The sequence below is a fragment of the Arachis hypogaea genome, chromosome 10, assembly GCF_003086295.3.
Source record: "Arachis hypogaea cultivar Tifrunner chromosome 10, arahy.Tifrunner.gnm2.J5K5, whole genome shotgun sequence".
Taxonomy (NCBI): Eukaryota; Viridiplantae; Streptophyta; class Magnoliopsida; order Fabales; family Fabaceae; genus Arachis; species Arachis hypogaea.
This window is the reverse complement of record NC_092045.1, coordinates 46,668,774-46,682,683: the sequence shown is the minus strand read 5'-3', so window position 1 is coordinate 46,682,683 and position 13,910 is coordinate 46,668,774. Positions and strand designations below refer to the sequence as shown.

Below are 13,910 nucleotides of genomic sequence, written 5' to 3'. Positions count from 1 at the left end.
GCTCAGCTTTTGAGGAGGAAAGAATTTATCCAAGAAGGCAGTGACCAGCTTATCCCAGGAGTCCAGGCTATCCTTAGGTTGTGAATCCAACCATATTCTAGCTCTGTCTCTTACAGCAAAAGGGAAAAGCATGAGTCTGTAGACTTCAGGATTAACTCCATTCGTCTTTACAGTATCACAGACTTGCAAGAATTCAGTTAAAAACTGATAGGGATCTTCAGATGGAAGTCCATAAAACTTGCAGTTTTGTTGCATTAATGCAACTAGTTGAGGCTTAAGCTCAAAGTTATTGGCTCCAATGGCAGGAATGGAGATGCTTCTTCCATCAAACTTGGATGTTGGCTTTGTGAAATCACCAAGCATTCTCCTTACATTATTATTATTATTTTCGGCCATCTCTTCCTCTTGTTCGAAATTTTCTAAAAGGTTGCCTCTGGATTGTTGTAATTTAGCTTCTCTTAATTTTCTCTTCAGAGTCCTTTCAGGTTCTGGATCAGCTTCAACAAGAGTGCCTTTATCCTTGTTCCTGCTCATAAGAAAGAGAAGAAAACAGGAAAAGAAAGAGGAATACTCTATGTCACAGTATAGAGATTCCCTTATGTTAGTAGAAGAAGAAAGGGGTAGAAGAATGAAGGAGGAGGTTCGGATTTGGATGAAGAGAGGTGAAGAGAAGTGTTAGTAATTAAATAATTAAATAGAATAAGAAAAGAGAAGAGAAATTTTCGAAAATAATTTTGAAAAAATGGTTAGTGATTTTCGAAAATTAAAGATGAGATGAGATTAAAATTAAAATTTAAAACAAAAAGAAATTTTTTTTTTTGAAAAAGAGAGGGAGAATTTTCGAAAATTAGAGAGGGAAAAGTAGTTAGGTGGTTTTGAAAAAGATAAGAAACAAACAAAAAGTTAGTTAGTTGATTGAAAAAGATTTGAAATCACATTTTGAAAAAGATAAGAAGATAAGAAGTTAGATAAGATATTTTGAAATCAAATTTTGAAAAAGATAAAATTTTTGAAAAGGATAAGATAAAAGATAAAAAGATAAATTTGAAAAAGATATTTTGAAAAATATTTAATTTTTAAAATTACTTAACTAACAAGAAACTACAAGATAAGATTCTAGAATTTAAAGATTGAACCTTTCTTAACAAGAAAGTAACAAACTTCAAATTTTTGAACCAATCACATTAATTGTTAGCTAATTTTCGAAAATTGGATAAAAAGATAAGAAAAAGATTTTGAAAATATTTTGAAAAATAATTTTGAAATTTTCGAAAATTATATAAAAAAAATGAAAAAGATATGATTTTTGAAAAAGATTTTGAAAAGACAAGATTTTTAAAATTGAAATTTTGACTTGACTTGTAAGAAACAACTAATTTTAAAAATTTTTGACCAAGTCAACCCAAAATTTCGAAAATTTGGAGGAAAATAAGGAAAAGATATTTTTTTTGATTTTTTGAATTTTTAATTATGAAAGAGAAAAACAACAAAAATATTCAATGCATGAAATTTTTAGATCAAAACAATGAATGCATGCAAGAATGCTATGAATGTCAAGATGAACACCAAGAACACTTTGAAGATCATGATGAACATCAAGAACATTATTTTGAAAAATTTTTGATGCAAAGAAAACATGCAAGACACCAAACTTAGAAATTTTTAATGCATGAAAAATATGAATGCAAAAGTGCACATGAAAAACAAGAAAAGACACAAAACAAGAAATCATCAAGATCAAACAAGAAGACTTGTCAAGAACAACTTGAAGATCATGAAGAACACTATGAATGCATGGATTTTCGAAAAATGCAAGAAAAATTTTTAAAAGCATGCAATTGACACCAAACTTAAAAATTAACACAAGACTCAAACAAGAAACACAAAATATTTTGATTTTTATGATTTTATGAATTTTTTTGAATTTTTATTAATTTTTTCGAAAATAAAGTTTAGAAAAACGAAAAATAAAAGAAAAATTTTTAAAAAAAGATTTTTGAAAAGAAAATTACCTAATCTGAGCAACAAGATGAACCGTCAGTTGTCCATACTCGAACAATCCCCGGCAACGGCGCCAAAAACTTGGTGGACGAAATTGTGATCAATGATATTGACTTTTTGGTCTTGTATGATTTTACTCTTAGGGCACTGTTTATTTGAAGTCACAACTCCGTTCAACTAACCAGCAAGTGTACTGGGTCGTCCAAGTAATAACCTTACGTGAGTAAGGGTCGAATCCACAGAGATTGTTGGTATGAAGCAAGCTATGGTCACCTTGCAAATCTCAGTCAGGCAGAAAAAAGAGGAATTGTAATTATAATAAATAAAAAGGAATAATAAAAGGGATAGAAGACTTATGCAGATTCATTGGTGGGAATTTCAGATAAGCGGATGGAGATGCTGTAGAGCTCTTGGACGCCTGCTCTCCTACTCCTTCTACTCAATCCTTCTTACTCCTTTCCATGGCAAGCTTTGTATAGGGGTTCACCATCAACTGTGGCTACTTTCATTCCTCACGGGGAAATAACCTGTGCGGCTGTCACTCGCACAGCTAACCAGTCTGGAGGCATCACCCATGGCTGATGGCTACATCCCATCCTCGCAGTGAAAACTATGCAACGCACTCTGTCACAGTACGGCTAATCACCGGTTGGTTCCCGCTCCTACTGGAATAGAATCCCTCTTTTGCGTCTGTCACCAACGCCCAGCAGGTTAAAGTTTGAAGCACGTCACGGTCATTCATGATCGGAATCCTACTCGGAACACCACAGACAAGGTTGGACTTTCCGGACTCCCAGGATCCTACTCGGAACACCACAGACAAGGTTGGACTTTCCGGATCCAGATGAATGCCGCCAACTATCTAACTTATACCACGAAGATTCTGTTGGGGAATCTAAGAGATACGCATTCAAGCTCTGTTGCATGTAGAACGTAAGTGGTTGTCAATCACGCGCGTTCATAAGTGAGAATGATAATGAGGGTAATCTGACTCATAACATTCATCATGTTCTTGGGTACGAATGAATATCTTGGAATAAGAATAAGAGAGATTTGAATAAAAGATAATAGAATTTCATTAATACTTGAGGTACAGCAGAGCTCCACACCCTTAATCTATGGTGTGCAGAAACTCCACCGTTGAAAATACATAAGCAAAGAGTTCAGGCATGGCCGAATGGCCAGCCCTCTCTAACGTGATCACAGGATTCAATTTACAATCCAGGATGTCTAATACAATAGATAAATGTCCTATATATACTAGACTAGCTACTAGGGTTTACATGAGTAAGTAATTGATGCATAAATCCACTTCCGGGGCCCACTTGGTGTGTGCTTGGGCTGAGCTTGATGAATTCACGTGTAGAGGCATTTCTTGGCGTCAAACTTCAGGTTATGACGTGTTTTGGGCGTTTGACTCCAGATCATGACGTTTTTCTGGCGTTTAACTCCAGACAGCAGCGTGTACTTGGCGTTCAACGCCAAGTTACGTCGTCATTCTTCGAATAAAGTATGGGCTATTATATATTGCTGGAAAGCCCTGGATGTCTACTTTCCAACGCCGTTGAGAGCGCGCCAATTGGAGTTCTGTAGCTCCAGAAAATCCATTCCGAGTGCAGGGAGGTCAGAATCCAACAGCATCAGCAGTCCTTTTGTCAGCCTTCTTCAGAGTTTTGCTCAAATCCCTCAATTTCAGTCAGAATTTACCTGAAATCACAGAAAAACACACAAACTCATAGTAAAGTCCAGAAATGTGAATTTAACATAAAAACTAATGAAAACATCCCTAAAAGTAGCTTAAACTTACTAAAAACTATATGAAAACAATGCCAAAAGGCGTATAAATTATCCGCTCATCAGCCATCAACATGGCCAAATTTGGAGAGGAGGGAGAGGCAGTGAACGCCACTGAGGAAGACCTCAATGGACGTCCACTGGCCTCCAATGAGTTCCCTAATGAGGAACCATGGGAATATGAGGCTCATAATGAGACCATAGAGATTCCATTGGACTTACTTCTGCCATTCATGAGCTCTGATGAGTATTCTTCCTCTGAAGAGGATGAGTATGTCACTGAAGAGCAAGTTGCTAAATACCTCGGAGCAATCATGAAGCTAAATGACAAGTTATTTGGTAATGAGACTTGGGAGGATGAACCCTCTTTGCTCACCAAAGAACTGGATGACTTGTCTAGGCAGAAATTACCTCAAAAGAGACAAGATCCTGGGAAGTTCTCAATACCATGTGCCATAGGCACCATGACCTTTAAGAAGGCTCTGTGTGACCTAGGGTCAAGTGTAAACCTCATGCCTTTCTCTGTAATGGAGAAGCTAGGGATCTTTGAGGTACAAGCTGCAAGAATCTCACTAGAGATGGCAGACAATTCAAGAAAACAAGCTTATGTACTTGTAGAGGATGTCTTGGTAAAAGTTGAAGACCATTACATCCTTGCTGATTTCATAGTCCTAGAGACTGGGAAGTGCATGGATGAATCCATCATCCTTGGCAGACCCTTCCTAGCCACAGCAAAGGCTGTAATTGATATGGACAGAGGAGAATTGATCATTCAAGTGAATGAAGAATCCCTTGTGTTTAAGGCTCAAGGATATCCCTCTGTAACCATGGAGAGAAAGCATGAAGAGCTTCTCTCAAAACAGAGCCAAATAGAGCCCCCACAGTCAAACTCTAAGTTTGGTGTTGGGAGGCCACAACCAACTTCTAAGTTTGGTGTTGAACCCCCACATTCAAACTCTAAGTTTGGTGTTGGGAGGTTCCAACATTGCTCTGAGCATCTGTGAGGCTCAATGAGAGCCCACTGTCAAGCTACTGACATTAAAGAAGTGCTTGTTGGGAGGCAACCCAATGTTATATTTATATAATTTTCCTTTGTTATTTTATGTTTTCTGTAGGTTGATGATCATGGGAAGTCACAAAATCAATTGAAAAAGCAAATACAAAATGAAAAACAGAAAGAAAAATAGCACACCCTGGAGGAAGACCTTGCTGGCGTTTAAACGCCAGTAAGGGCAGCAAATGGGCGTTTAACGCCCAGTCTGGCACCATTTTGGGCGTTTAACACCAGAAAGGGGCACCAGACTCGCGTTAAACGCCAGGAAAGGGTAAGAAGTTGGCGTTAAATGCTAGAAATAGGCACGAGCCCGGCGTTTAACGCCAGAATTGGCACAAAGGGCATTTTTGCTCGCCACTTGGTGCAGGGATGACTTTTCCTTGACACCTCAGGATCTGTGGACCCCACAGGATCCCCACCTACCCCACCACTCTCTCTCTCTTCTTCACCCATTCACCAATCACCTCAACACCTCTTCCCCAAAAACCCCTCACCTATCAAATCCCATCTTTCTCTTCACCACTCACATCCATCCTTCATAAAACCCCACCTACCTAACCATTCAAATTCAAACCACTTTCCCTACCAAACCCACCCTCACATAACCGAACCCTACCCCTCTCTCCACCCCTATATAACCCATCTTCACTCCTTCATTTTCACACAACCTAAACAATACTTCTCCCCCTTTGGCCGAACTACAAAGTCACCTCCATCTCCTCTATTTCTTCTTCTTCTACTCTCTTATTTCTTCTTTTGCTCGAGGACGAGCAAATCTTTTAAGTTTGGTGTGGTAAAAGCATTGCTTTTTGTTTTTTCATAACCATTTATCGCATCCAAGGTCGGAGAAACCTCTAGAAAGAGGAAAGGGAAGGCAAAAGCTTCCACCTCCGAGTCATGGGAGATGGAGAGATTCATCTCAAGGGTGCATCAAGACCACTTCTATGAAGTTGTGGCCTTGAAGAAGGTGATCCCCGAGGTCCCTTTCAAACTCAAATAGAGTGAATATCCGGAGATCCAACATGAGATTCAAAGAAGAGGTTGGGAAGTTCTTACCAACCCTATTCAACAAGTCAGAATCTTAATGGTTCAAGAGTTCTATGCCAATGCATGGATCACAAAGAACCATGATCAAAGTGTGAACCCGGACCCAAATAATTGGTTTACAATGGTTCGGGGGAAATACTTAGATTTTAGTCCGGAAAATGTAAGGTTGGCATTCAACTTGCCCATGATGCAAGGAGATGAACACCCTTACACTAGAAGGGTCAACTTTGATCAAAGGTTGGACCAAGTCCTCAAAGTCATTTGTGAAGAGGGTGCCCAGTGGAAGAGAGATTCAGAAGGAAAGCTGGTTCAACTGAGAAGGCATGACCTCAAGCCCGTGGCTAGAGGATGGTTGGAGTTTATCCAACGCTCAATCATTCCGACTAGCAACTGGTCCGAAGTTACTATAGACCGGGCTATCATGATTCATAGCATCATGATTGGAGAGGAAGTAGAAGTTCATGAGGTTATAGCCCAAGAACTTTATAAGGTGGCGGACAAGTCCTCTACCTTGGCAAGGTTAGCCTTTCCCCATCTCATTTGTCATCTCTGTTATTCAGTTGGAATTGACATAGAGGGAGACATCCCCATTGATGAGGACAAGCCCATCACTAAGAAAAGGATGGAGCAAACAAGAGACCCCTCTCATCATGAAATCCCTGAGACGCCTCAAGGGATGCACTTTCCTCCACAAAACTATTGGGAGCAAATCAATACCTCCCTAGGAGAATTGAGTTCCAACATGGGACAACTAAGGGTGGAGCACCAAGAACATTCCATCCTCCTCCATGAAATTAGAGAAGATCAAAGAATCATGAGAGAGGAGCAACAAAGACAAGGAAGAGACATTGAGGAGCTCAAGCACTCCATAAGATCTTCAAGAGGAAGAGCAAGCCGCCATCACTAAGGTGGACCCGTTCTTTAATTTCCTTGTTCTCTATTTTCCTGTTTTTCGAAAATTATGCTTATGTTTACCTATGTTTGTGTCTCATGATCATTAGTGTCTTAGTGTCTATGCCTTAAAGTTATGAATGTCCTATAAATCCATCACCTTTCTTAAATGAAAAATGTTCTTAATTGAAAAAGAGAAGAATTGCATGAATTTTAAATTTTATAACAGATTAATTATATTGATGTGATGGCAATACTTTTGTTTTCTGAATGTATGCTTGAACAGTGCATATGTCTTTTGAATTTGTTGTTCATGAATGTTGGCTCTTGAAAGAATGATGAAAAAGGAAACATGTTATTGAGGATCTAAAAAATCATAAAAATGATTCTTGAAGCAAGAAAAAGCAATGAATACAAAAAAAAAGGGGAGAAAAACGAAAAAAACGGAAAAAAAAAGAAAAAGAAAAAAATAAAGTTGTGATCCAAGGCAAAAAGAGTGTGCTTAAGAACCCTGGACACCTCTAATTGGGGACTCTAGCAAAGCTGGGTCACAATCTGAAAAGGTTCACCCAATTATGTGTCTGTGGCATGTATGTATCCGGTGGTAATACTGGAAGACAAAGTGCTTTGGGCCACGGCCAAGACTTATAAAGTAGTTGTGTTCAAGAATCATCATACTTAACTAGGAGAATCAATAACACTATCTGGATTCTGAGTTCCTATAAAAGCCAATCATTCTGAATTTCAAAGGATAGAGTGAGATGCCAAAAATATTCAGAGGCAAAAAGCTAAAAGCCCCGCTCATCTAATTAATAATGATCTTCATAGATGTTTTTAGAATTAATTGCATATTCTCTTCTCTTTATCTTATTTGATTTTCAGTTGCTTGGGGACAAGCAACAATTTAAGTTTGGTATTGTGATGAGCGGATAATTTATACGCTTTTTGGCATTGTTTTTAGTATGTTTTTAGTATGTTTTAGTTAGTTTTTAGTATATTTCTATTAGGTTTTAGTTAAAATTCACTTTTCTGGATTTTACTATGAGTTTGTGTGTTTTTTTGTGATTTCAGGTATTTTCTGGCTGAAATTGAGGGACCTGAGCAAAAATCTGATTCAGAGACTAAATTGGCGCGCTCTCAACGGCATTGGACAGTAGACATCCTGGGCTTTCCAGTAATATATAATAGTCGATACTTTGCCCAAGATTTGATGGCCCAAACTGGCGTTCCAAATCAGCTCAAAACTGCCCGGCGTTAAATGCTGGAACTGGCACAAGAATGGGAGTTAAACGCCCAAACTGGCACAAAAGCTGGCGTTTAACTCCAAGAGAAGTCTCTACACAAAAATTCTTCAATGCTCAGCCCAAGCACACACCAAGTGGGCCCGGAAGTGGATTTTTATGTAATTTACTCATCTTTGTAAACCCTAGGCTACTAGTTCTCTACAAATAGGACCTTTTGCTATTGTATTTTCATCTTGGCTCTTCTGGTTCTCTCTCTGGGGCCGAAGCCAATGATCACTTTTGTTCTTATGTATTTTCAACGGTGGAGTTTCTACACACCATAGATTAAGGTGTGGAGCTCTGCTGTACCTCGAGTATTAATGCAATTACTATTGTTCTTCTATTCAATTCGGCTTATTCTTGTTCTAAGATATTCATTTGCACCCATGAACATGATGAATGTGATGATTATGTGACGTTCATCATCATTCTCACTTATGAACGAGTGCCTGGCAACCACTTCTGTTCTACAAGCAAACAAGGCTTGAATGTTTATCTCTTGGATCCCTTAATCGGAATCTTCGTGGTATAAGCTAGAATTGATGGCGGCATTCAAGAGAATCTGGAAGGTCTAAACCTTGTCTGTGGTATTCTAAGTAGGATTCGATGATTGAATGACTGTGACGAGCTTCAAACTCCTGAAGGCTAGGCGTTAGTGACAGACGCAAAAGAATCACTGGATTCTATTCCAACCTGATTGAGAACCGACAGATGATTAGCCGTGCCGTGACAGGGTGCGTTGAACATTTTCACTGAGAGGATGGGAGGTAGCCACTGACAACGGTGAAAACTTACATACAGCTTCCCATGGAAAGGAGTAAGAAGGATTGGATGAAGACAGTAGGAAAGCAGAGAGACGGAAGGGACAAAGCATCTCTATACGCTTTTCTAAAATTCTCACCAATGAATTACATAAGTATCTCTATCTTTATCTTTATGTTTTATTCATACATTATCCATAACCATTTGAGTTTGCCTGACTAAGATTTACAAGATGACCATAGCTTGCTTCATACCAACAATCTCTGTGGGATCGACCCTTACTAGCGTAAGGTTTATTACTTAGACGACCCAATACACTTGCTGGTTAGTTATGCGAAGTTGTGATAAATAGTTGAGATTGCAATTGAGCGTACCATGTTGATGGCGCCATTGATGATCACAATTTCGTGCACCAAAGAGCAATCCTTGAAATATTGACTATGACATTCTCTGCAATCCCCACAATTGAAACAATACTCTTATCGGCTAACACAAACCTCACCCCGGACCTCTTTAGTGGAGATAAGTTCAATTTTTCATAGATGGGGAGTGGCATGATGCTTACACATGCCCCCAAATCAAACATACAGTCCATGAACTTAATCCCACCAATCAAATAAGTCACCAAACATGGGCCGAGATCATTGCATTTTTTGGGAAGTAAAGAAGAGATAGAATCATCTACCGACTTTTTGTTGAGGTTGCCAAGCTTGTCTTTGTGAGTGAAAACATCATTGAGGAACTTGGCATACTTTGGCACTTGTTGAATGGCCTGAAAGAGAGAGACGGTAACTTCAACTTTCTCAAAAGCTTCTACTACAGTGGGGTCAAGATCATTTTGCTTATTTGCTTTCTTAGCTAAGGTTGGGAATGGAATCGGCAAAGGCTCTTCATGCAAGGTCTTTCTCTTTGGCTCCTCGACCTTTGGTGGTTCTTCCTTTTTTTGTCAACATTTTCATCTTCACCCCTAATCACCTCCATTTCATCTCCTACATCCTCATTGTTTGTCTCTTCACTCGACCTTGTGGGTATAGCAACATTCTTATCCAATTTAGTACCACTTCTAAGGGTAATGGCATTTATGCTTCCCTTAGGGTTAGGTTGAGGTTGAAGCTTGTTGGGTGCTTTGTGCGGTTTGAGAAGGGAGAGTTAAATGGGTAAGGGCTTTGGCTATTGTAGCCATGTACGTATCTTGTTTCTTATGAAACTCTCTTTGTTCTTGCATGAAGGTGTGAATTGTGTCATTCATGTGGGATTGATTGGAGGGAAGGGCCTGGTTAACATGAGAAAGATTGGATCTACTGTTTGGATTTTGATACTTCACTTGAGATTAGGGTTGTTGGTATGGTTGTGGGTATTGTGGTTGACCTTGGGGGTGTTGATGGTAGTAGACTTGAGCATCTTGATTTGGTTGAGCTTGGGGAGCTTGATTCCACATTTGGTTTGAATTATCTCTCCACCCTTGGTTTTGAGTACCTCCATGTGGGTAGAGTCCTTGGTTGTAATTGGGTCTTTGTAGGTATGGGTTAGCAACCGCCAATGTAGTGTCCTCTTGGATTTGAGGGCACTCATCAGTATAATGAGTAGTACAAGCACAAACACCATATATCCTTGATGGTCCTTTGGTCCTAGGAGGTTGAGGTGAGTATTTATCAAAGCTTTAGGGATTTGTTGCCCTTGGGTGATTTGCCGCAACAAAATCATCATCTCACTGGGGGTCTTAGTCAAATAGCATCTCCAGAAGGAGAAACCTCGCTCACAGCTTTTGGTTATGAAATCTTTGCCCTAGAGTGTTGAGTTGAATATGCTAGGTCCAATATAACTTCCCATGCCTCTGCTGCAGTCTTGTTTTTGATCAATGATCCTCTACTTGTGGGATCTAGGAGAAGCTTTCTTGGTGGTACATTCCTTGACGGAAATAACTGATCAGAACTAACTCATCAATCCGGTGGTGAGGGCAAGCCTCCAGTAACTTCTTAAATCTCTCTTAATATTCATACAAAGTCTCCCCATCTCATTGCACAATCCAAGAGATCTCACTTCGCAGCTTATCTATTTTCTGAGGAGGGTAGAACTTTTCCAAAAATTCTTTACGCAACAAGTCCCAATTAGATTTAACTTCACCCGGCTGAATATAAAACCACTCCTTTTCTTTTCCCTCCAAAGAGAAAGGGAAAGTGAATACTAACACCGCGGCTTTATCTACTCCATGCCTTCTCGCAGTTGCACATGCAACTTGGAAATTCTTAAGGTGCTTTAGAGGATCTTCCCCAGGCAATCCATTGTACTTGGGGAGCAAGTTGATTGTGCCAGACTTAAGCTCAAAATTTGGATCCAAGGCCGGATATAGAATCTGAAGTGGTTGCAAGGCGAGATCAGGAGCTTTGGCTTCCTTCAAAGTGATCCTTCGCGGTGGGTCCGCCATGATGGTGTCACTTGAGTCACTCAAAGATAATTCAGTACTCCCCACAGATGAATAGAGAGTCTCCTCATTGATTGGAGAATGATGGTCACGGATTGGTAGTGATAGTGAATGGGAGTGATCCTCAAGGGACCCCGATTCACTATACACGAAAGCTAGCCGGAGCCGAGATTGCCTTATACGAGTTAAAGTTCTTTCAATTTCTGGATCAAAAGTGGCCAAGCTCAGGTCTAGAAGTGATCGTGTCATTCAACTGAGGAGGCAATGAAAGCATACAATTACGAAAAGTAAAATAAAAGTAGGCAAGTAAACAAGAACTAACTTAACAATCTACAACTACCAAGACTAACTAAAGAGGAAAGGAGTATCTACAATTAATGTTGTAGAAAACCAAAATTCAAATGTTCACAATATTCACATATTTACACATCCAAAAATCGTAGCACTCATTGCACTTAAAGTAAACTCCCCAACAACGGCGCCAAAATTTGACGACGGCCACGTTAACGCTGCAAGCATAGACCAAACCCAACAAACGGCAACCAATCAAATTGGAATTTCACAAGATGTGAAACAACTCAAAACCAATTTAAAACCGAGAGTATTTGACTCGTGAGTCGTCTCCCAAGGAATAACTTGAGGGCAATGAGTGTGCAATTTCCAGTTGTAGTGATCAAGGGATTGTCAATGAAGAAATCAACATATAAAGCAATAAAAGAACATACAAAATTTTAAGGATTGAACTAATAAAGAAATTAAAGAATCGACTATGTAATACGAACAAGTAAAGAATAAAGGAGATTAACATAGCAATGTATGAAATGTTGAAAGCATAAGAAAGGGGTCTTAGCTTTGAGTGAGCTAAGGTTCCTTTCCTTGTTGGAACCACAACTATGACAATTATGATGGATTAGTCTCACTTGATCAACCCTCACATCGGAAGGTAAGTTAAATGAGCATAAGTGTTCTTAACCCACAAATTCTAAATTACCTGCTAATTGCTTTAGCAACAAATTAGTGTTAGTGGGAACAAGAGCAATTAACAATCTAAGAATTGACACTAAATGTTGGACATTCCAACTCTAGGAATCCAATAGCTCACTTTACCCAAGCTAAGAGACAAAAAGTTAGCCTAAAACCATGTTTGACGTTTTGTCAAACACTTGGTGGGCAAAAAGCTTAATCATGAGAAAAATGAAAATAGTCTTGAAACTAAAAGCAACAATTGATCTCAATCAACAAGAATTACATAAGAAAGCATAGAACAACCATCAAACATCAAATTCATCAACAAGAAATTGAAATTGCAAAAGAGAAGTGAAATTGAACTATAACTTGAAAAGAAAGAAAGAGTAATGACAATGTAACTATAAGGAGTAATAATAAGAGAATACTTACAATGAGATTAGCAAAATCCAAGATCAAAAATGGAAATGGCACTTGAATGTAAAACTGATGAGCGGATAATTTGTATGCTTTTTGGCATTGTTTTTAGTATGTTTTTAGTATGATTTAGTTAATTTTTAGTATATTTTTATTAGTTTTTAGTTAAAATTCACTTTTCTGGACTTTACTATGAGTTTGTGTGTTTTTCTGTGATTTCAGGTATTTTCTGGCTGAAATTGAGGGTCCTGAGCAAAAATCTGATTCCGAGACCAAAAAGGACTGCAGATGCTGTTGGATTCTGACCTCCCTGCACTCGAAGCGGATTTTCTGGAGCTACAGAAGCCCAATTGGCGCGCTCTCAACGGCATTGGAAAGTAGACATCCTGGGCTTTCCATCAATATATAATAGTCCATACTTTGCCCAAGATTTGATGGCCCAAACCGGCGCTCAAAGTCACCTAAACGCCGGAACTGGCATAAAATTTGGAGTTAAACGCCCAAACTGGCATGAGAACTGGCGTTTAACTCCAGAAAAGGTCTCTACACGAAATTCCTTCATTGCTCAGCCCAAGCACACACCAAGTGGGCCCGGAAGTGGATTTTTCTGTCATTTACTCATTTCTGTAAACCTTAGGACACTAGTTTACTATTTATAGGATCTTTTGACATTGTATCAGGGGGATGCAACTTTTGATGACCTTATGACATCTTTACACGTTTTCTTCCACAGCATGAGTCTCTAAACCCCATGGTTGGGGGTGAGGAGCTTTGCTGTGTCTTGATGGATTAATGCAATTACTACTGTTTCTCATTCAATCATGCTTGCTTCCATTCTAAGATAATACTTGTTCTTAATCCGGATGAATGTGATGATCCGTGACAGTCATCATCATTCTCAATCATGAACGTGTGACTGACAACCACCTCCGTTCTACCTTAGATTAAGTAGTTATCTCTTGGATTCCTTAACCGGAATCTTCGTGGTATAAGCTAGACTGATGGCAGCATTCAAGAGAATCCGGAAGGTCTAAACCTTGTCTGTGGTATTCTGAGTAGGATTCAATGACTGAATGACTGTGACGTGCTTCAATCTCCTGAAGGCGGGGCGTTAGTGACAGACGCAAAAGAATCACTGGATTCTATTCCGGCTTGATTGAGAACCGACAGATGGAATGCCGTGCCGTGACAGGGCATTAGGAATCGTTCCAATGAGAGGATGGGAGGTAGCCATTGACAACGGTGAAACCCTACATACAGCTTGCCATGGAAG

The 13,910-nt window shown here is 39.3% G+C and overlaps 1 non-coding gene across 1 annotated transcript; it reads left to right on the top strand.

Moving 5' to 3' along the window:
• Positions 1-10,775: 10,775 nt before the first annotated feature.
• Positions 10,776-10,882, top strand: LOC112719126 (small nucleolar RNA R71). Its single transcript, XR_003161441.1, has one exon. It is a non-coding gene; the product is annotated as a small nucleolar RNA R71 (small nucleolar RNA).
• Positions 10,883-13,910: the final 3,028 nt, after the last annotated feature.